Source organism: Anas acuta, chromosome 31 (genome assembly GCF_963932015.1).
Source record: "Anas acuta chromosome 31, bAnaAcu1.1, whole genome shotgun sequence".
Classification (NCBI taxonomy): Eukaryota; Metazoa; Chordata; class Aves; order Anseriformes; family Anatidae; genus Anas; species Anas acuta.
In genome coordinates this window covers 687,764-710,065 of record NC_089009.1, presented here as the reverse complement: position 1 = coordinate 710,065, position 22,302 = coordinate 687,764, and the positions used below count along the sequence as shown (strand labels likewise).

The following is a 22,302-nucleotide window of genomic DNA, read 5'->3' as shown; positions in this document are numbered from 1 at the left end:
AATTCTTTTACATCTAAATCCCTGCTTTATGACTCATGTTTTCATGCACAAAGCCAAATTCATAAATAGAGTTATAAATGGAAAACTGGAGCCCACAAATGGGGTTCACAAACATGAAGCAAACAGGTGCCTGAAGTCTGACTGCCGCACGTCAGCTGCTTCAGGTCTCAGCATGCAGGGAGGAACCCGGGGCAGCCCCTGGCCCCAGTGGCCCTCATTTCTGCACTGCTCCTGCAGGATCAAGGAGAGGTTATCCAGGACTGACTGGAAATGGGCAGGAGCCCGCCAGGGCTGGGGACAGGGTCTAGGCGGTGTTGTCCATGAGGCACAGCTGGGCATTCGTCCCCAGCCAGAACCAGGGGCGGATGCTCTCCCCATTGAAGGAGGCTGCTGTGAAAGTGAAGATTTTCTCCCCGTTGTCAGCATTGATAAAAGACACCTGCCCCTGGGTACAGTCCAGACAGACCCAGAGCCTTGTGGGGACAGGGGACAGGGACAAGGGGGTGGGAGGAGATGTGAGAGAGATGAGCAGGCCCTCATTGTACTGCACAGCCCAGATCCCTTCTTCAGGGCTCTTGTTGATCTCCCCTTTCCTCTTAAGAGATGTCCTTGCCACCCCTACAGCCCACGAACAATACTGCCGCTTCTCCCTCTCGGGCCCCACAGTCCAGCAGTGCTTCCCCTCTCTGAACTCCTCACAGCCCAGCACGCAGCAACAATGGTCAAATCTCTCCAGTGTGGGGGGCAACTTCTGCCATTTACTTTGCCAACTCACGGTCCTTTGGTCCTGAGACAGGACAAGCAGGGGATGAGCAGTGCATGGATCCAGGGTCACCTTCACTGCAGGGACAGAAGGAGCCAGGCCATCAGGGGCAGAGCTCAGCCCTGGGCAGGCTTTCCCCAGCTCAGGGCCAGGAGCTGCCCCACGGGGCAGGAGATGGGGCACCTCTTGGCTCCTGAACACGCCCATGCAAGGGCAGGAGAAGCACCACAGAGGGCAACCCAGTGCACACCTACCTACCTGTATTATGAGACATCAGAAACCTTCTCCATGCTGGAAGGAGAGGGGAGATCTGGTCACAGCCCATGGTTGGTACCCAGTGGATGTGAGCAGGGTGAGGGGCCAGCCCTGGGCTGCTCTGTCCCAGCTGCCAACCCTCCCATGCACATTGCCTTGGCATTGCCCTTGGGCCCAGGATCAGGTACACTCACCCAGTTCTGCAGATAGTTCCCCTGGAAAAGAAAGAGAAGAACAATTCATGATGTGAGGGGAGAGCTTCTCATCCCATTGCAAAACCCCAAATCCCTTCGGATGCTGATGGAGACTTACTCAGCCTTGCATCTTTTTCCTCTGCAAAAGAAAGAGAAAAGCAATGCATGAGCAGAGGGGAAAGCTTTTCATCTCATGTCTCCCACTTGTAGACCCCAAATCCCTTCATTTTGGGGAAGGACACTCACCCAGCTCTGTAGCTATTTCCACTGGAAAAGGAAAGCAAAAGCAATGCATGAAGAGAAGGGAGAGCTGCTCATCCCATTGCTCATCCCTTGAGAAGACACGATATATTTGGGTCTAGGAAGGGAGACTTACTCAGCTTTTCATTTGCCTTTACTGGAAAAGGAAAACAAAGGCAATGCATGATCAGAAGGCAGTGATTCACATGCCATGGCTATTCCCGCACCTAGACTCTAAATTATTTTTCTGAGGGGAGTGGGCACAGAGCACCTTATTGCCAGATTAGGAGGGACCAGACTAACGAGGAGCAAGACCTAGCTTTGAGCAAGGCTCGTGCACGTGGAGCATTAAGGACAGACACTTGTGCAACTCTCTGCACTGTGCCACCAAAAAACAAGTGGAGGTGAATGGGGACGGGTGGAGGACGTCCCTGTCTCGGAAGCATCAGTGCAGAGCGGGGCAACCCCACAGCTTGCTCCCAGTCCCCACCTTGATCCCCGTTCCTTTCAGCCATCCCGGCCGTGTCCCTTGCCCAGGGCAGCCCCAGCCCCAGCACTTTCCACTCCCCTGTCAGGGTGAGAGGCCAGCCCTGTGCTGCTCTGTCCCATCTGCCAACCCTCCCCTGCACATCACCTGGGTTTGCCCTGGGGCCCATATCCAGCAACACTTACCCAGTTCTGAAGCATGTAGACCTGGAACAAAATAAATAAATAAGTTAAATAATTTTATATTGATATTTATTTATATATATACATGTATATATAAGGCAAGTCATGTTGAGAGGGGATTACTTCTCATTCCATGGCTGGACCTCAAACTGCTTGTTTTTTTTGCAGGATACTCACCAAGATCTGCATCTTTGTTCTCTGCAAAACAAAAGCAAAACAATGCATGATTTAGACAGACATCTTCCCAGCTCCCACTGGTAGAAAACAAATTCCTTTGTTTTGGGAAGGGACACTCACTCAGCTCTGCAGCTAGATGCACTGGAGAAAAAAAAAATAAAAATAAAAAGTGAAAACACTTGGTGAGAGTGTACAGATTCTCATTACATGACAAGAACTCATTTTCTGTGGGTTTGGGGAGAAAGACTCACCCAGTATTTGAAACTGGTACACTTGAAATGAGAAGAAAGAAAGTCATGATGAGAGGGAACAGCTTCTTATCCCATTGCAAGACCCCAAATCCCTTCTCATGCTGATTGAGACTTACTCAGCCTTAGACGGTGTTCTCCTGGAAAAAAAAAAAAAAAAGAAAAACGCAATGCAGGATCAGAGGGGAATGAGTCTCATCACATAGCTCCCACTGGCAGACAGCACATTCTTTCCGTTTTGGGATGGGACACTCACCCAGCTCTTCAGGGTCTTCCCCTTGAAAAAGAATGCAAAAGAAATGCATGATGAGAAGGGAGAGCTGCTCAGTCCATGACTGCTCCCATAGGATGATGGGATGATGGGATGATCTTTGGTTTTGTGAAAGGAGACTTACCCATCTCTATATCTTTATTCACTGGAAAAGAAAAAAGCAACGTGTGATCAGAAGGCAGTGCTTCAGATCCAATGGCTACTCCCAAAGGTAGAACTTAAATTATTTTTCTCAGGTGAGTGTGCACAGAGCATCTTGCTCCCAGATTCAGAGGGACCAGACTAACAGGGAGCAAGACCCAGCTTTGAGCAAGGCTCGTGCACATGGAGCAGTAAGGACAGACACTTGTGCAGCTCTCGGCAGGGTGCCACCAAAACACAAGGGGAAATGAATGGGGATGGGTGGAGGACGTCCATGTCCCAGGTGCATTAGTGCAGAGCAGGGCAGCCCCACAGCTCGCTCCCCATCCCCACCTTGATCCCTGTTCCTTTCAGCCATCCCGGCCGTGCCCCGTTCCCAGGGCAACCCCATCCCCTGCACTCCCCACTCCCCCATCAGGGTGAGGGGCCAGCCCTCGGCTGCTCTGTCCCAGCTGCCAACCCTCCCCTGCACCTCGCCTTGGCATTGCCCTGGGGCCCATGCAAGGGGAAACTCACCGAATTCTGCATCTTGATCCTCTGGGGAAAAAAAAAAAAAAAGAGAGAGAAAGAGAGAGAAAAAAAAAGTCATTTTGAGACTGCAGTGCTTCCAATACCATTGTGAGACCCCAAATCCCTTTTCATGCTGATGGAGACTTACCCATATCTACATTATTTTGCATCTGGAAAAGAAAGAGAAAATCTCTGGACTGCTCTGTCCCAGCTAGCCACCATCCCTTACACATTGCCTTGGTGTTGTGCTGGGGCCCAAACTCAGGCAAGCACCCAGCTCTGCGGTTTGTTCTGCTGGAAAAAGAAAGTAAAATCAATGCATGAAGCAAAGGGAGAGCTTCTCATCCCATTCCTGCTCCGATGGGAAGACACCAAATATTTGGGTTGAGGAACGGAGACTTACCCAGCTTTGCATCTTTTATCACTGGAAAATGAAAACAAAAGCAGTGCAGGATCAAAAGGCAGTGCTTCACATTCTATGGCGACTCCCATAGCTAGACCCTTAATTATTTTTCTGAGGTATGTGGGCACAGAGCACCTTATTGCCAGATTGGGAGGGACCATTCTAACGAGGAGCAAGACCCAGCTTTGAGCAAGGCTTGTGCATGTGGAGCAGTAAGGACAGACACTTGTGCAGCTCTCTGCACTATGCCACCAAAAGACAAGGGGAAGTGAATGGGGACAGGTGGAGGACGTCCCTGTCCAGAAGCGTCAGTGCAGAGCGGGGCAGCCCCACAGCTCGCATGTGGGTGCAGAGTGGTGGGTGTGGGCAGGGTGAGGGGCCAGCCCTGGGCTGCTCTGTTCCAGCTGCTCACCCTCCCCTGCACATCACCTTGGAAATGTCATGCAGCCCAAGGGCAGGGACACTCACCCAGCTCTGCAGCTTTTTTCTCTGAAAAGGAAAGTGAATATAATGCACGATCGATCAAGGGGGAGAGTTGCTCAGCCCATGGTAGACCCGAACACATCCAATGACTGGGAAAATACTGCCTTGCTCTGAGGTGGGACCAGACAAATATTCATTGTGGTGAGCTTTGTACAATGCTCTTGTAAGTCAAAATGTAAAGGCCAGACACTAGTGCAGCTTTTATCTCTGTGGCACTGAAGCCATTACGGAAGTGAGGAATGGATTGTTGGAGATTGTCCCTGTCCCAGAAGTGTCAGTGCAGAGCGGGGCAGCCCCACAGCTCGCTCCCCGTCCCCACCTTGATCCCCGTTCCTTTCAGCCATGTCCGGTGCCCAGGGCAGCCCCAGCCCCAGCACTCCCCACTCCCACACCTCGCTCCAGCTGCTCCTCCAGCACCCCCAAGCCACCAGCACACAAGCCCCCAGAGCCCACCCAGACCAGGCCCTCCCACACAGACACCACTTCCCCAGGGGCTGGGGACAGGGACTGCAAGGACTCACCCAGCTCTCGGCTCTGTGCCGCTGAAAAGCAAAGGCGGAGGAACAGGTGGTGAGCAGAGCAGCTTGGTTGCTGGGTGGGAACATGTGCAGGGGGGCTGCGCCTTGCCACCAGCCCCACGCTGCAGCCATGCTCCCTGGCCTCCCACCCAAGAGGATCCTAAGGCCTTTGGCATCCCCAGGAGAACATTCCCTTCCTCCTCCTACGCACCTCCCTGGGCCAGGGCTCAGCCCCGCTCCAGACCCAGGGGGGGTCCCTGCAGAACACCTCCCTCCTCTCCATCCCTGCGCTGCCAGCTTACCTTGCTTTCAAAAGGGATAAACTCCGATGCCAATGGACACAGCCAAAAGCACATGGACCAGGGTCAGAGCCACTGTCAAGTGAATGGACCTCAACGATCAACTAGTTCCAATCCCCCTGCCACCCACTAGATCAGGTTGCCCAGGGCCTCATCTAAAGCCATGGCCCCAGGGTCTCTGGGACTGGACCCTCACCACAAACCTCCCTGGCTGTTGCCAGACCCAGAGAGCAGGGCTGCACAGTGCCAGTGGCCCAAAATATCCCATGTCTCTTTGGAAACCACCAGGGAAACAGGAGAGGGAGAGGGAGGACGTGATGGAGGAGGTGTGCTGGGAGTAGGAGCTCTCTTTGCAGCATTTGGGCAGCTGAAGAAGAGCCAGAAAGGGCAGCCAAGGCAGCACCCATATTGTGTGAAAGAACCAAAGCCAAAAAAAAAAAGAAACAGCCGAGGCCAAGCTGTGGGCTCAGGTCCCCCTTAACCCATGGCCACTCCCCCACCCCATGGCAGCACATTTGCCAGGCCCAGGGGGAAAGCCCCCAGCAGTCCCGCAGGATCCTACCTGAGCCCAGCTGGAGGAGGAGCAGAGTGACGAGGGAAGTCAGGAGGCCCCTGGCATGGCCAGTGAGGCTGGGGCAGCCACAGCCCTATAGGAGCCCCATCTGTGCTGCAGCAGGAACAGGAGCTGTGGGCAGAAACTGGAGCAGAAGAGAGAGGGGATCGAGGGGCTGCAGGCACCACAGGCAGATGGGGAAGGAGTCCCCTTGGGCCCAGGCACAAGGAGCCACAGCCAGCAGTGCCTTGTGCAGGGCGCAGAGCCTGAGCTTATCATGGGCTGGGGGACACAGCAGGCAGTCCCCAGGGGTTCTTCTCCAAGGGAGCCCCACCAAGAGAGAGGTCCCTCACAGCACCCAGCAGAGCTGCAGGAATCATAAGGCTTCGCCCAAGTTCCCCAACCTTTGCCCAGTTCCTGGAAGCAATAACCCTCTGGGAGCAACTCTGACCCTTGGGTATGGGATCAAGAGGCTCCTGAGCGGAGCAGGATCTGAGGCTGTAGGGAGTGGTACACACGTGGGTGCTGAGCCCAGCACCACGACAGTTTACCAAAGGTGGTACGGGCAAAGAGCAAGCCCCACTCCTGGCTCTAGTTAAGCAGCCATGGTGGAAGATAGCTAAGACTGGCCATTATGGTCTTCCTGAGCTTAGGTGGGTAAGGAAAGTATATGGGCACTGAAAGTGCGATCAGGCAACATGGGAGGACTACAGTGTTGCTGTTTTCCTTTGTAGGCAGAAAATTCATATGGCCAAAGCTCAATTTGTGTTGTCCTGGCTGTGGAAACAATAAACACCCAGCCAACCCTGAATTTGCATGGGATTTGCTCCTAGACATGGATGCATACAAGACTATAGGGCCTGATGGGATTCATCCAAGAGTACTAAGATAACAGAATCACAGAATCACAGAATCTCTAGGTTGGAAGAGACCTCAAGATCATCGAGTCCAACCTCTAACCTAACACTAACAGTCCCCACTAAACCATATCCTAAACGTCTTTTGAAGACTTCCAGGGATGGTGACTCCACCACCTCCCTGGGCAGCCCGTTCCTGGATGATGTCATCAGGAAATCTCTATAAGTTATTTTTGAAATATCTGTGGGAATCTGGAGAGGTCCCAGTGACTGGAAGCTGCCAAACGTTGCCCCAGTTTCCAAGAAGTGCAACAAAGAAGACCCTGGGAATTACAGGGAATTACAGCACAAGGCTACGCCCAACTTCCCCAGCCTTTGTCCAGTTCCTGGTTGCAATAACCCTCTCACAATAACCAGCAGCTCTGCGTCTTGGGGGATGGGTGCAAGAGGCGCCAGAGCTGAGCAGGATCAGAGGCTGCAGGGAGTGGTGCTCACCTGGGTGCTGAGCCCAGCGCTGCCACAGTTTACACAAGGTTGTGCAGGCAAAGCTCCTGGCTCTAATTAAGCAGTCATGGTAGAAGGTCCAGCTGTGGCAAATGGTCAGCTCAGATTGGCAGGGATCCTCTATAGTTTAGATGGATAAGGAAAGTGTATGAGGACTGGAAGCAAGGTGAGGCAACATAGGAGGAGACAGCAATTCCTCTTTAGGCAGAAATTTCATATAGTCAAAGCTCAATTCGAGTTGAAGCTGGACAGTACTGTGAGGGGCATTAAAAAGCTTTTATCCAGGGGTAGTGGTACAGGACCCCAGCTGTGAGCAGCTGGCAGAGCTGGGAGCTTGCTCTGTGCCATGCCCAAGGTGTGCTCAGCTTTCTGGCTGTGTCAGCCCACTTTGCATTCCCCACTGCAGCACCCTTTTTCCCGGGGGGCGATAGGCCAGGTGCTGGGCGGCAGGTTTGGGTAGGGGTCTTGTTGAAGGTGAAATGTTACCTGGGCTGAAAATCACCCACAACAATACCCTGGAGGGCTTCACCCCCCGGCTTCAACTCTCAGCAGGACTGCCAACAATTATTTGGAAGAACAAGGATGCAGAGTGAAAGGGGGAGCAGTGTGGAGTATACTGTTTGGGATGCTTTTGGTGAGGACAACCACATGTTGCCAATTGCAGGGAGTGCAGGGAAAGCCTCCAGAGGACTAATAGCAACCAAGATTCACTGCCCAACCATGCCACCTGTCTGCCACCCTTTGGCCCTTCCCATCCCTTCTCTGATTTCCAGATAGAAAAGCAAAGCAAGCTCCTTGGAAGTGCCATGACTTCTCTGCTCCTGGCCCCAGAATGGTAGAGGATGATTTTGGGCTCCTTCTGCCAAGAGCTCTTCAAGACATTGTTGACCTTTGATGGCTGCAGGCACTGGATCTGCTGCATTTGTGCCAGCCAAATCCAGGGTCGAGTGGGTGTTGCCAGGTACTGTCCTCAGTGCAGCATGCTCCCGCCAGCAAGGGACACCAGGGACAAGGGGTAAGCAGATGGAGATGAAGACAGGAGCCAGGCAGCAGCTCCAGAGCCTGAGAAGGAGTGTTGAGAGCACCAGGAGGCCCTTGAACTCTTCTGCCTGGAGAACCAACCCCCCACTTGTGCCCTCTGCACTGAGTCACTGGTTCACAGTACCCACACCTCAGTGCCAGTAAAGGAGGCTGCCAAGGAGTACAAGGTATGGAGGGTGCTGCGGAGCTCCCTGCTTGAAAGGTAGAGGAGAAGGGGCTGTGTGTGTGCATGCCCAGCAGGGCCATTCCCATCTGTAGCTTTATCTTTGGTCACTGGAAGCAAATTCACTGCCCCTACTTCTATCCAGAGTTGATTGCATGTGAGTAGGGAAGCAATCTATTCCATAAACAGACAGGTGATAGATTTATAGCATAGTAATGCTGCTGCAGGTGATGTAAGATGATCCATCAGAAGATTCACCCACTCATTTCTCCAGGCAGAAGCTCCATGGGGCTGTGCATGTGTCCATGGGGAATTATCCAGCCTTGGACTTGCACAAACTTTTGTTGATTTGCCATGATCTCACATCCGTGTCCTCACGCATGCGGTGTCCTTCTGTGCCACCCCCTTGCCACATTTTCTTTCCCCCACCAGAGAAAGCTGGAGGCAACTGTAGAACTCCTGCAGCAGCAGAAGCTGGAAACATGGAGCCTGAAGTCCCAGAAGGAGGAGAAACTGGCTGAGTGGAAGGCAAGGATCTCCCTTACCGGTTCCATGCTGCTCTGCAGGGCAGGATACTCAAGGGTTTTGGCAAGTGCCTTGGTTTTGGGTGGATGCTTGGGCACGGGGTAGCAGGGATGGATGCTGATGTGCAGATCCCAATCCAAGGACAAATGAGGTATGATTTGATCCTTGAATAGACATGATTATGAGTCAAATAAACAGTGGGAGCAGCTGCAGCAAGCACTCATCACAGCTGTATTAGTCCCAGCTCTTGATGGGGACTGTTATGGCTCTTTTGCTGTCCCCAGCCATGACCTCACTCCACAGCTCTGAGCCATGTTTCCTTCCCTAACCTATGGTTTCCTCTCTGGGGTATTTATGGAAACCTCTGTATAGCAGCTGCTGCTCTGCACTGAGACAGGTTCTGGGAACAAAAGCCAGGAGCTCTTGCCCCCAGTCCACGTTGTGTCCCTTAACCTCACTTTCCAACACAACATAATGCTTCCCTAAACTCCCAATGAGTTCCACCATTTATTTTTTTCTTTTTCTTTTTCTTTTTCTTTTTCTTTTTCTTTTTCTTTTTCTTTTTCTTTTTCTTTTTCTTTTTCTTTTTCTTTTTCTTTTTCTTTTTCTTTTTCTTTTTCTTTTTCTTTTTCTTTTTCTTTTTCTTTTTCTTCTTCTTTTTCTTTTTCTTTTTCTTTTTCTTTTTCTGTTTCTGTTTCTGTTTCTGTTTCTTTTTCTGTTTCTGTTTCTTTTTCTTTATTTCTTTTTCTTATTTCTTCTTCTTCTTCTTCTTCTTCTTCTTCTTCTTCTTCTTCTTCTTCTTCTTCTTCTTCTTCTTCTTCTTCTTCTTCTTCTTCCCTCTTTTCTGCATCCCCTTCAAAGAATACAACTTCCAGAGAGAGAGAGAAGATCAAGAAGCAGTTTGAAAAGCTGCATGACTTCTTGGATGAAGAGGAGGAGCAGCTCCAGAGGAAGCTGAAGTGAGAGGAGAAGAGAACAGCCACCAAGCTCTGCAACAACATCACCCAGCTGGCCAAGCAGAGCCAAACTCTGGGCAAGCTCATCACCGAGATCAACGAGAGGTGCCAGCAGCCACCTTTGGGGCTCTTCTACTCTTTCCTGCAGTGCAAATGATGTTGGACCCAAAGTCCACTCATCCCAGCCTCCTCCTGTCCAAGGACGGCCAGAGCGTGAGCCATGGGGGAATAGGGAATACAGCAGGAGCTGCCAGACCATCTGGAGAGATTTGACCCTTACATCTTTGTGCTGGGATCACTGAGAACTACAGCAGGGAGGTGCTACTGGGAGGTGGAGGTGGGAAACAAGACTGAGTGGGACATCAGGGTGTGCAGGGAGGCTGTGAAGAGGAAGGGGAAAGGTCCCCTGTCCCTACAAGCTGGCTTCTGGAAGATGTGGCTGAGGAACGGTGACCAGTACAAGGTCCTCCTGTCCTGTCCCATCACCCATTCTGTCAAACAAAAGACAAAGAGAGTGGGGATCTACTTGGATTACAAAGGTGGGGACGTGTCCTTTTATGATGTGACCCACCAGACCCACCTGTACACTTACAGTGGGGCTTTCAGAGATGCACTGTGACCTTTCTTCAACCCTGACTTGTCTCAGGGAAGGAGAAACGCATCTCCTATTCTGGTCTGCTCATCTACTGATCAGTATAAGGGGTAAGCCTCCATCATCATCATCGTGTCCTCTCCCCATTCCCACCTCCAAATGCGTGGCTCAGGACTGGGAGGACTCAGCTCAGGCCCCACCATGGGAAGGAGTTGGATGATGGAATGGTTACAGCAGGGCATGTCCCCCAAAGTTATCAAGATGAAATCCTTTTTTTTTTTTTTTTCCTTTTTTGATATTATAATGTAACACACTTTGAACTCACCTGTGGCAAAAAAAAAAAAAAAAAAAAAAAAAACACAAAACAAACAAACAAAAAACAGACCTTAGGGAAAAAGCAACCATCCTGAATTGATCAGAGTTTGTCAAAATTTTTTCCTGTCAGTTTAAAGCAGGAGCAGGACAGTTTTTGCCCAGGGTAGCGTGCTCCAAAGTGCTGGATTAAAGCTCCAGTCTCTTTGGGGGAGTGGATTCACATCTCATCACTGCCAGATTCCTTTTCTGGGAGCCCAGCTGGAGCACTGTGGGGTGATACAGCAGGAGCCCTGCAGGAGGGAGCAGAATATCTGGGGTTCTGATGGACCCAATGCAGAATCTGCAGCCCATTCCCAGGGACACCCAGGGGAAGGATCCTGCTCCTGTCTCTGCCCCACGCTGCTCCCCCTTTCACTGCACATACTTGTGCCTCTTAATAGTTGTAGGAAGCTGGCTGAGAGCTGAAGCCAGGGAGGTGAAGCCCTCCAGGGCATTGCAGTGGGTGATTTTCAGCCCATGCAGCATCTCCCACCTTCCTCAAGCCCCCTGCCCATCCCTGCAGCCCAGGACCCCACTTAATTAATTTCTAGATCCATGCCAGCTTAATTAAAAGTACATAATTACCAAAGTAAACATCACGCACAGAGTCACCCAGGGAAGCTCCACAAGTGGTATATGGACAAGTACAGTGGAAATGCAATTGGATTTAGGGTTGATTCCACCTTCCCTTTTCCACAGACATCACCTGGGCAAGGTCCCTTTGCATTTTTCTCCCTTGCTGTCCATACCCATCATACTGCCTTCTTGTCTTGCTCACATTTCTCTTGTGAATTTGCATGGTAAGACAGGAAAAGCAAAGAGACAAGGATTCTTGAGCACCAAAAGTGGAATCCGAGCAGAGAAGACCTGTGCAGCGCAGAAGCAAATGCATAAAGCAGGACAAATGCTTTGAAAAAGTGTAATTTGTTTGGAAAGAAGTATTTTTATGTTGTGGGGCTTCCCTACTTGTAGGTCTTTCCCATCCCACGAGCAAACTCCCTGCATGGCCATCAGGTTGAAAGGGAGAAGAAGAATGGTCCATGACATGTAGCACAAGAAGCTTAAAAGGTCCTGTTGTGAAGTGGTCAGAATTTGTCCATTTTTTTGCTTTCACTTTAGAGGTGCAGAAGGACCTTTTTGCCCAGGGTAGTGTGGCTGAGTGGAGTAAAGTGCTGGATTAAAGCTCCAGTCCCGTTGGGGTTCTGGGTTTGAATCCCACTGCTGCCAGGTTCCTTTTCCTGCTGGACACTGTAGAAGCTGTAGGGAGTGCATGCTGCTGTGGGGAATCACCACTGGGGGTCCTGCACCACCATCCCTGGGGAAAAACCCTGCTAGTGGAACTGGTCCAGGAAGCAGAGGGCAGCTGCAGAAGCAGGGCCAAGGGCTTCCTGAGTGCAGATGGTAGCTTTCCCTGGAGGTCTGGAGTGGCCCATGCTGGGGACAAGGCCCTCGTGCTTGCTAAAGGCCCTGGGCTGGGCACTCAGCTGCTATGGGATGGTGGTGGCAGCCCTGCAGAGCCCCAGACACTTGACCCCACTGCCCCAGAGGCAGAGCTGCTACAGGCCACCTGATGAGGAAGAGGAGGTGGATGAAGCCTTATTCAGACACCTTGACCTTGTATTAACCAATGAGGAAGGACTAGTTGGAGATATGAAGGTCAGGGGCAGCTTTGGCTGCAGTGACCATGATATGGTGGAGTTTAGGATCTTGTGAGGAAGAAGCAGGGCAAAAAGCAGGATTGTGGCCTTGGACTTCAAGAGAGCAAACTTGGACCTCTTCAGGGATCTACTTGGAAGAATCACATGGGCCCTAGAAGGAAGGGGGATCCAGGACAGCTGGTCAGTATTGAAGCATCACTTCCTCCAAGCTCAAGGTTGGTGCCTCCCTATCAGTAAGAAGTCAAGCAAAGGGGGACGGAGACCTTCATGGATGATCAGGGAGCTCCTGACAAAGCTCAGACAGAAGAAGGAAGTTTACAGCACATGGAAATAGAGACGGACCACTTGGAAGGGATAATGGAACACTGTCAGAGTATGCAGGGATGCAACAAGTAAGGCCAAGGCCCATTTGGAATTATATCTGGCAATGAATATCAAGGACAACAAGAAAGGCTTCTTTAAATACATCAGTAGAAAAAGGAATACTGGGGAAAATGTTGGCCCACTGCTGAATGGTGCAGGTCCCCTGGTGACCAAGGACACTGAGAAGACAGTCGTTGAATGGACTTTTTTGCTTCAGTCTTTACTGCTAAGACCATCCCTCAGGAATCTCAGACACTGGAGACAAGAAAGGAAGTACGGAGAAAGGAGGAATTTGCCTTGACCAAGGAGGATCAGGTTAGAGATCATTTAAGCAAACTTGACATCCACAAATCCGTGGGCCCCAATGGAATAATGCACCCCTGGCTGCTAAGGGAGCTGGCTGATGTTGTTGCTTGCCCACTCTCCATCAACTTTGAAAGGTTGTGGAGAACAGGAGAAGTGCCCGAGGACTGGAAGAAAGCCAATGTCATGCCAGTCCTCAAAAAGGGCAAGAAGGGGGACCCAGGCAACAGCAGGCCAGTCAGCCCCACATCCATCCATGGAAAGATGATGGAGCAGCTCATCCTGGAGATAGTCATCTCCAAGCATGTGGAGGATAAGAAGGTGATCAGGAGGAGTCAGCATGGATCCACCATGAGGAAATCCTGCTTCACCAATCTGATAGCCTTCTATGATGGGATGGTGTGGTGGTTTTACCTTGCTGGGCAGTTGAACCCCACCACAAATGTTCTTTCATTCACCCTTCTCAGAAGAGGGGATGAAGAAACTACACTAAAAAACAAAACAAAACAAAACAAAACAAACAAGCAAAAAAAAAAAAAAAAAAACTCACAGCTTGAGATAAGGATAATTTAATCAAAGGGAAAAGAAAGGGGGGAATAAACAGCCCAGAGTAGAGGAGATGCAGGGGAGGCCTCGTGGCAGCCCACAGCTTCCTGATGAAGTGAGTGGATGGGCAGCAACAGGGCCCGAGGGAATGGCATGGAGGTGCCACAGGGGAGGCTCAGGCTGGCTGTTTGTAAAATGTTCTTCCCTGATAAGGTGGTCAGGCACTGGAACAGGCTCCCCAGGGATGTGGCCATGGCCCTGAACCTGCCATAGCTCAGGGAGCATTTGGAGAAGGCTCTCAGGCACAGGGTCTGATTCTGGGATGGCACTTTGTGAAGCCTAGATATGGACTCAATGGGTCCCTACCAACTCGGGCTATTCTGTGATTCTGTGATCTTGGGCTGAAAACTGAGGCCACCTGCTCCCTCTGCTTCGAGGCCTTGAAGAGCTGGTGATGCCCCCTGTGGCCACAGTCTCTGCAGAGCCTGCGTGGTGGGAGGCTGGAAGCTCTTCGGGTGCCCCCAGGGCACGGCAATGACTCAGCTGGGACAAGGGGGTGCCAGGCACCAGCTGGGGAACTGGGGACAGCTGGAGCTTCGGTTCCTCCTGGCGCTGACTCCCAGGACCAACACCAAGGAGAGGGTCTGCTGCAAGATGTCTTCCCAGGCATCAAAGCCTCAGGACAGAAAGCACCCAGGAAATGCCACTGCCAGACTCCACCTTCCTGTGCAAAACTTTATTTACCACAGTCCTGCTGCTGCTGGGCCTTGATGTGCTCCAGAGGAGGGAACAAAGAGCCCCCACAGGCTGCTCATGCTCAGCACCAGGCACAGAGCAAAGATCAACCCCAAACTAGGAGGCAAAGGTGGCCTGCACTGGCCAGCAGCACACAGTGACCACATCCCTTGCCCTGGGGTCTGCAAGCAGTGCAAGCAGAGGGGAGAGGAGCGTGGAGAGCTGCTGCAGCCCCTGTGCTGCCTGCTGGGGCTCAGAGGCAGGGTGAGAGCCGTGGGTGCCAGCAGGGCTTGTGCCCCAGCACGGGAGCACTGTGCAGGGTAGAGCTTAAAATAAAGCACAGGAGCTCCCTGGACTCTGCTTTGGTTTTGATTTCTGTAGCCCCAACCCCCTCCTGTGTTTCTCCTGTCCTTTCCAGGCCAGATCCTTTAAATCCTTCACACACACCCTGCCCCCCCCCCCCCCCGCCCACCCACTCCCCAGGAACATCGAACTCATGGTGCATCTGTCGCAGTGCATCCCAACCCCCAGAGCATTCTGACCATTGAGCATCCCACTCAGGAAGCATTCTGACCCCGTGACATCCCAGTCCTGGAGCATCCCAATTCTGAAGCATCCAACCACCAGTACCTTCTCACTGTCCCCTGCTGCAGCTGTGCTCTATCTTAAATCCAGCTCAAACTGGGCTGTTCTGCCATGCAAGGTCAAATTTCCCATCCTTCTGGGGACAACCAGTTTCTTGATAATAATTTAAAACACTCCCATGCTGGGAATTTCCATGTTCAGATGTTGATTTATTTAATTACAAGGAGTATTACTAATTCTTTTACATATAGGATTCCTGTTATATAATTCATGTTTTCATGCACAAAGTCAAATTCATAAATGGAGAAAGGAATGGAAAATTGGAGCCCACAAATAGAGTTCCCAAACATGAAGCAAAGGGTTGTCTGAAGTCTGAGTGCCCCCCCACCCGCCAGTGCAGGTCTCGGAGTGCAAGGAGGAACACGGAGCAGCCCCTGGCCCCAGTGACCCTCATTCCTGTGCTGCTCCTGCAGGACCAAGGAGAGGTGTTTGAGGAGTGTCTGGAGAAGGGCAGGAGCCCCCCAGGGCTGGGGACAGGGTCTGGGGGGCGCTGTCCCTCAGGCACAGCTGAATTCCCACTGTCTCTAGCCAGAACCAGGGGCGGATGCTCTCCCCATTGAAGGAGGCTGCTGTGAAAGTGAAGATCTCGGCCCCATTGTCAGCATTGATAAAAGACACCTGCCCATGGGTCCAGTCAAGACAGACCCAGATCCTTGTGGGGACAGGGGAGAAGAACAAGGGGGTGCGAGGCCATGTGAGAGACCTGAGATGCCCTTTGTTGTACCACACAGCCCAGATCCCTTCTTCAGGACTAATGTTAAACCACCTCTTCCTTTTCACAGATTCCCTAGCCACCCCGACAGCCCACCATGAATTAGTTGTCAGCTTGCCCTCCACCTCCACCAACCAGCAGTGCCACCCCTCTCTGAACTCCTCACGGCCCAGCACACAGCACCAACGGTCAAATCTCTCTGGGCTGTTGGGCACCGGCTGCTGTATTCGTTTCTTTCTCACACTCCTGTGGTCCTCTGACAGGACGAGCTGGCGATGAACCGTGTGCAGATCCAGGGTCACCTTCACTGCAGGGACAGAAGGAGCCAGGCCATCAGGGGCAGAGCTCAGCCCTGGGCAGGCTTTCCCCAGCTCGGGGCCAGGAGCTGCCCCACGGGGCAGGAGATGGGGCACCTCTTGGCTCCTGAACATGCCCCAGCAGAGGCAGGAGAAGCACCGCAGAGGGCAACCCAGTGCACACCTACCTGGATTTTGAGGCAGCAGAGACTTTCTCCATACTGGAAGGAGAGGGGAGAGCTGGTCACAGCCCACAGCCAGTGCCCAGTGGGTGTGGGCAGGGTGAGGGGCCAGCCCTGGGCTGCTCTGTCCCAGCTGCCCACCCTCCCCTGCACATCACCCTGGCATTGCCATGTGACCCAAGCTCAGGGACACTCACCCAGCACTGAAGCTCGCTCAGCTGGAAAAATACATAAATTAATACAAATAAAAAAGCAAGACATGTTGAGGGGGGAGAGCTTCTCAGCTCATGGCTGGATCCCAAACTGCTTTGTTGTGCTGCAAGATACTCACCAGGCTTTGCATCTTTTTTCTCTGCAAAACATGAGAAAAAAAATGCATGATGGAAAGGGACAGCTTCCCATCTCATAGGTCCTAGTGGTAGATCCCAAATTCCTTCATTTTGGGAAGGGTCACTTACCCTGCTCTGCAGCTTGTTCCGCTGCAAAAGAAAAGCAAAAACACTTGGTAAGACAGTACAGATTCTCATTACAAGACAAAAACTAATTTTCTTGGGTTTGGGGACAGAGACTCGCTTAGTATTGTAGAATTCAGCACTGGAAATGAGAAGTAAAAAAGAAAAGATGAGAGAGAACCCCTTTTCATCCCATTGTGAGACTCATAATCCCTTCAGATGCTGATGGAGACTTACTCAGCCCTTGAATGTATTCATCTGGAAAAGAAAGAGAAAATCGCTGGAGTGCTCTGTCCTAGCTGCCCACCCTCCCCTGCACATTGCCTTGGCATTCCCCTGGGGTTCAAACTCAGGGACACTCACCCACCAAAGAAGATATTGCAAATGAACATAGTATCTCTGCAAAAGGAAAGCAAAAGCACTTGGTGATACAGTACAGATTCTCATTACAAGACAAAAACTAATTTTCTTGGGTTTGGGGACAGAGACTCGCTTAGTATTGTAGAATTCAGCACTGGAAATGAGAAGTAAAAAAGAAAAGATGAGAGAGAACCCTCTTTCATCCCATTGTGAGACTCATAATCCCTTCAGATGCTGATGGAGACTTACCAGTCATTGGATTGCATTCATCTGGAAAAGAAAGAGAAAATCGCTGGAGTGCTCTGTCCTAGCTGCCCACCCTCCCCTGCACATTGCCTTGGCGTTCCCCTGGGGCCCAAACTCAGGAACACTCACACGCCAATAAAAGTTTTATAGGACGAAACAGCATCTCTGCAAAAGGAAAGCAAAAACACTTGGTGAGATAGTACAGCTTCTCATTACATGACAAGAACCCATTTTCTTTGCTTTGGGGAACAGAGACTCACCGTGTCTTCCAGATTGCTGCCCTGGAAATGAGAGGAAAAAAAAGGCAAAGTGAGAAGGAACAGCTTCTCATCCCACTGTGAGACCCCAAATCCCTTCAGATGCTGATAGAGACACACCCAGCCTTTCACCTACTTCGTTTGGAAAAGGGAAAGTCCCTGGTCTACTCTGTCCCAGCTGCCCAGAAACCCCTGCACATCACCCTGGCATTACCCTAGAGCCCAAACTCAGGGACACTCACCCAGCTCTGCAGCTTGCTCAGCTGGAAAAACACATAAATTAATACAAATAAAAAAGCAAGACATGTTGAGGGGGGAGAGCTTCTCAGCCCATGGCTGGATCCCAAACTGCTTTGTTGTGCTGCAAGATACTCACCAGGCTTTGCATCCTTTTTCTCTGCAAAACAAGAGAAAAAACAATGCATGATGGAAAGGGACAGCTTCCCATCTCATAGGTCCTAGTGGTAGATCCCAAATTCCTTCATTTTGGGAAGGGTCTCTCACCCTGCTCTGCAGCTTGTTCCATTGCAAAAGAAAGAGAAGAGCAATTCATGATCAAAGGGGAGACCTGTTCCTTCCCTGGTTGGACCACAAACTGCTTTGTTGTGCTGCGGGATACTCACCAAATTTGCGTCTTTTTTCACTGCAAAACAAAAGCAAAAACAGTGCGTGATGAAAAGGGGCATTTTCCCATCCCGTAGGTCTCACTGGAAGACCACAAATTCCTTCATTTTGGAGAGGGACACTCACCTATCTTTGTAGCCACTATCACTGGAAAGGAAAGCAAGAGCAATTCACAATGAGAAGGGAGAACTTCTCATCCCACTGCTGTTCCCATGGGAAGAAACCAAATCTTTGAGTTTATGAAGGGAGACTTACCCAGCATTGTGTCTTTTTTCACTGGAAAACAAAAAAGCAATGCGTGATCAGAAGGCAGTACTTCACATGCCATAACTACTCCCATAGCTAGACCCTAAATTATTTTTCTGAGGTGAGTGGGCACAGAGTACCTTATTGCCAGGTTGGGAGGGAGGAGGGAACAGATAATGAGAAGCAAAACCCAGCTTTGAGCAAGGCTCGTGCATGTGGAGCAGTAAGGACAGACACTTGTGCAGCTCTCAGCACCATGCCACCAAAACACAAGTGGAAGAGAATGGGGACGGGTGGAGGATGTCCCTGTCCCAGATGCATTAGTGCAGAGCGGGGCAGCCCCACAGCTCACTCCCCATCCCCACCTTGATCCCCGTTACTTTCAGCCATCCCAGCCGTGTCCTGTCCCCAGGGCAGCCCCAACCCCAGCACTCCCCACTCCCCCATCAGGGTGAGGGACCAGCCCTGGGCTGCTCTCTCCCAGCTGCCCGCCTTCCCCTCCACATCACCTTGGCGTTGCCATGTGGACCAAGCTCAGGGACACTCACCCAGCTCTGCAGCTTGTTCCTGTGGAGGAAAAAAAAAATATAAATAAGCAAGTCACATTGAGAGGAGAGAACTTCTCATCCCATGGCTGGACCCCAGCTGCCTTGTTCTGCTGAACGATACTCACCAGGCTTTGCATCTTTATTCTCTGTAAAACAAAAGCAAAATAAATGCATGGTGGAAAGGCACATCTTTTTTCCAATCCCATAGCCACTGTTAGAACCAAATTCCTTCATTTTGGAAAAAGTCACTCACCCCACTCTGCAGCTTTTTCCTCTGGAAATGAAAAGCAAAAACACTTGGTGAGATAGTACAGCTTCTCATTACATGACAAGAACCCATTTTCTTTGGGTTTCGGGAACAGAGACTCACCTTGTCTTCCAGATTGCTGCTCTGGAAATGAGAGAAAAAAAAAGGCAAAATGAGAAGGAACAGCTTCTCATCCTATTGCGAGACCCCAAATCCCTTCTCATGCTCATATAGACTTACCCTTATTTACATGTCCATTAAACTGGAAAAAAAAGAGGTAAAATTGTGGAGTGTGCTGTCACAGCTGCCCACCCTCTCCTAAACATCGCGTTGGCATTGGCCTGGGGTCCAAGCTTAGAGATACTCACCCAATTCTGCCACGAGTTCCACTGGGAAAGGAAAGCAAATGCAATGTAGGATGAGAAGTGAGAACTTCTTATCCCATTGCTGCTCCAATGGAAAGACACCAAAACACTGGATTTATTAAGAGAGACTTACCCAACTTTTCATCTTTTTTCACTGGAAAAGGAAATCAAAAGCAATACATGATCAGAAGGCAATGATTTACATTCTATGACTACTCCCATGGCTAGAGCCTAAATTATTTTTCTGAGGTGAATATGCATAGACTACCTTGCTCCCAGACTGGGAGGCACTGGACTAACAAGGAACAAGACCCAGCTTTGAGTAATTCTCGTGCATGTGGAACAGTAAGGGCAAACTCTTGTGCAGCACTTCCACTTGCGCAAGTGGAAGTGAATGGGGACATGGGGAGGACGTCCCTGTCCCAGAAGCATCAGTGCAGAGCGAAGCAACCCCGCAGCTCGCTCCCCATCCCCACCTTGATCCCCGTTCCTTTCAGCCATGTCCGGTGCTCAGGGCAGCCCCAGCCCCAGCACTCCCCACTCCCACACCAGGCTCCAGCTGCTCCTCCAGCACCCCCGAGCCACCAGCACACAAGCCCCCAGAGCCCACCCAGACCAGGCCCTCCCGCACAGACACCACTTCCCCAGGGGCTGGGGGCAGGGACTGCAAGGACTCACCCAGCTCTTGCCTCTGTGCCGCTGAAAAGCAAAGGCGGAGGAAGAGGTGGTGAGCAGAGCAGCTTGGTTGCTGGGTGGGAACATGTGCAGGGGGGCTGCGCCTTGCCACCAGCCCCACGCTGCAGCCATGCTCCCTGGCCTCCCACCCAAGGCCCCTTGCCTTCTCCCCTGCCTTTGTTGCCCAAGGCAGAGGCCCAAGACGATCCTAAGGCCTTTGGGATCCCCAGGAGAACATTCCCTTCCTCCTCCTATGCACCCCCCTGGACCAGGGCTCAGCCCCGCTCCAGAACCCACATCGGTCCCTGCAGAACACCTCCCTCCGCTCCACCCCTGCGCTGCCAGCTTACCTTTCTTCTCCAAAGAAGTCCCACCGAGTGAGTGGTCCCTCACGGCACCCAGCAGAGCTGCAGAAAGCACAAGACTGCACTCAACTTCCCAACCTTTGCCCGGTTCCTGGCTGCAATAACCCTCTGGGAGAAACTTTGCCCCTTTGGGGATGATACCAAGAGTCTTCATAGCTGAGCAGGATCAGAGTCTGCAGGGAGTGTTGCACACGTGGGTGCTGAGCATTGCACTTCCACCCTTTGCCCAGTTTGTTGTGGGCAAAGAATAAGCTATACTCCTCGCTCTGGTCAAGCAGCCATGGCAGAAGGTCAGCTGAGAGTTTATGTGTGCTGGTAGCCAGGTCAGGCAACATGGGAGGACTACAGAAGCACTGTTTGCCTTCGGAATAAAATTCATATGGACAAAGCTCAACTGATGATGGATCTGGACAGTATTGTGAGGGACAGTAAACATGTTTTTTTAAAAATGTCTGAAGAGCAAAAGTAAGACCAGGGAACACATTTGTCTGTTGCTTGATGGGGATGGTCTCCTCACAAACAGGGAGATCAGCAACATAGAGATGTTTAATACTGTCTTTGCCTTTGTCTTCAACACTGACAATGGGCTCTAGGACCCCAGGTGCCCTGTCTTGGAGAGTCTTGACTGCGGGAACATTAAACTCCCAGACAATTCTGAATTTTGTTGTGATTTGCTCCTAGACGTTGATGCATACAAGACTATAGGGCCTGATGGGATTCATCCAAGAGTACTAAGATAACTGGCTGATGTCATCAGGAAATCTCTATAAGTTATTTTTGAAATATCTGTGGGAATCTGGAGAGGTCCCAGTGACTGGAAGCTGCCAAACATTGCCCCAGTTTCCAAGAAGGGCAGCAAAGAAGACCCTGGGAATTACAGGGAATTACAGCACAAGGCTACGCCCAACTTCCCCAGCCTTTGTCCAGTTCCTGGTTGCAATAACCCTCTCACAATAACCAGCAGCTCTGCGTCTTGGGGGATGGGAGCAAGAGGCGCCAGAGCTGAGCAGGATCAGAGGCTACAGGGAGTGGTGCTCACCTGGGTGCTGAGACCGGTGCTACCACAGTTTACGCAAGGTTGTGTGGGCATGACTGTAGGACCTGATGGGATTCAGAGTACTCAGAAAACTGGTTGATGTCATCAAGAAACCTCTATAAATTATTTTTGAAATATCCTTGGGAATGTGGAGAGGTCCCAGTGACTGGAAGCTGCCAAACGTCGCCCCAGTTTCCAAGAAGAGCAGCAAAGAAGGCCCTGGGAATTACAGGCCTGTCAGTCTCATGGCAGTGCCTGGTAAAGTTAGGGAGATTGCTCTGGGAGTGAGTGAAAAACACCTGAGGGACAAACTTAATTTCCTTTTTATGCCAAGGTCAGCCTTTTGGTTGACCAAGGGATTCCTGTCAATGTGATCTTTTTGGAATTCAGTAGAGATTCAGGCATGGTTTCTGACCATATCCATCCAGCAGTGGGCCTTGGTAGCTCAAAGGGCCAAGAGTATGTAGTGGGTTTATGTGGCTTAGGGGTGGCTTCCGTGAAAAGAATTCAGAAGTTGCCCCGTGTTAGATAAGGAGTTCACCTCTGACCAGAAACAAGCCGCTACGTAATGTTGATTGTGCCTCTGTGAGAACATAGTTAAGAACAAGGGAAAAAAAAGACTGCTGCTGAACAGCAGCTGGGAGGAAAAGGAATGAGAAACAGCTCTGCAAGGTCAGTGCAGAAGGAGGGGTAGGAGGTGACCATCCTAATCAAGACCAATACTT

The 22,302-nt window shown here is 51.1% G+C and overlaps 1 protein-coding gene and 1 pseudogene across 1 annotated transcript in view; both read left to right on the top strand.

Moving 5' to 3' along the window:
* Positions 1-22,302, top strand: part of LOC137846204 (butyrophilin subfamily 3 member A1-like) — a 228,584-nt gene that overhangs the window by 200,926 nt on the left and 5,356 nt on the right. The gene's annotated exons all lie outside the window — the stretch shown is intronic.
* LOC137846157 (E3 ubiquitin-protein ligase TRIM39-like) lies at positions 7,928-10,476 on the top strand (annotated as a pseudogene).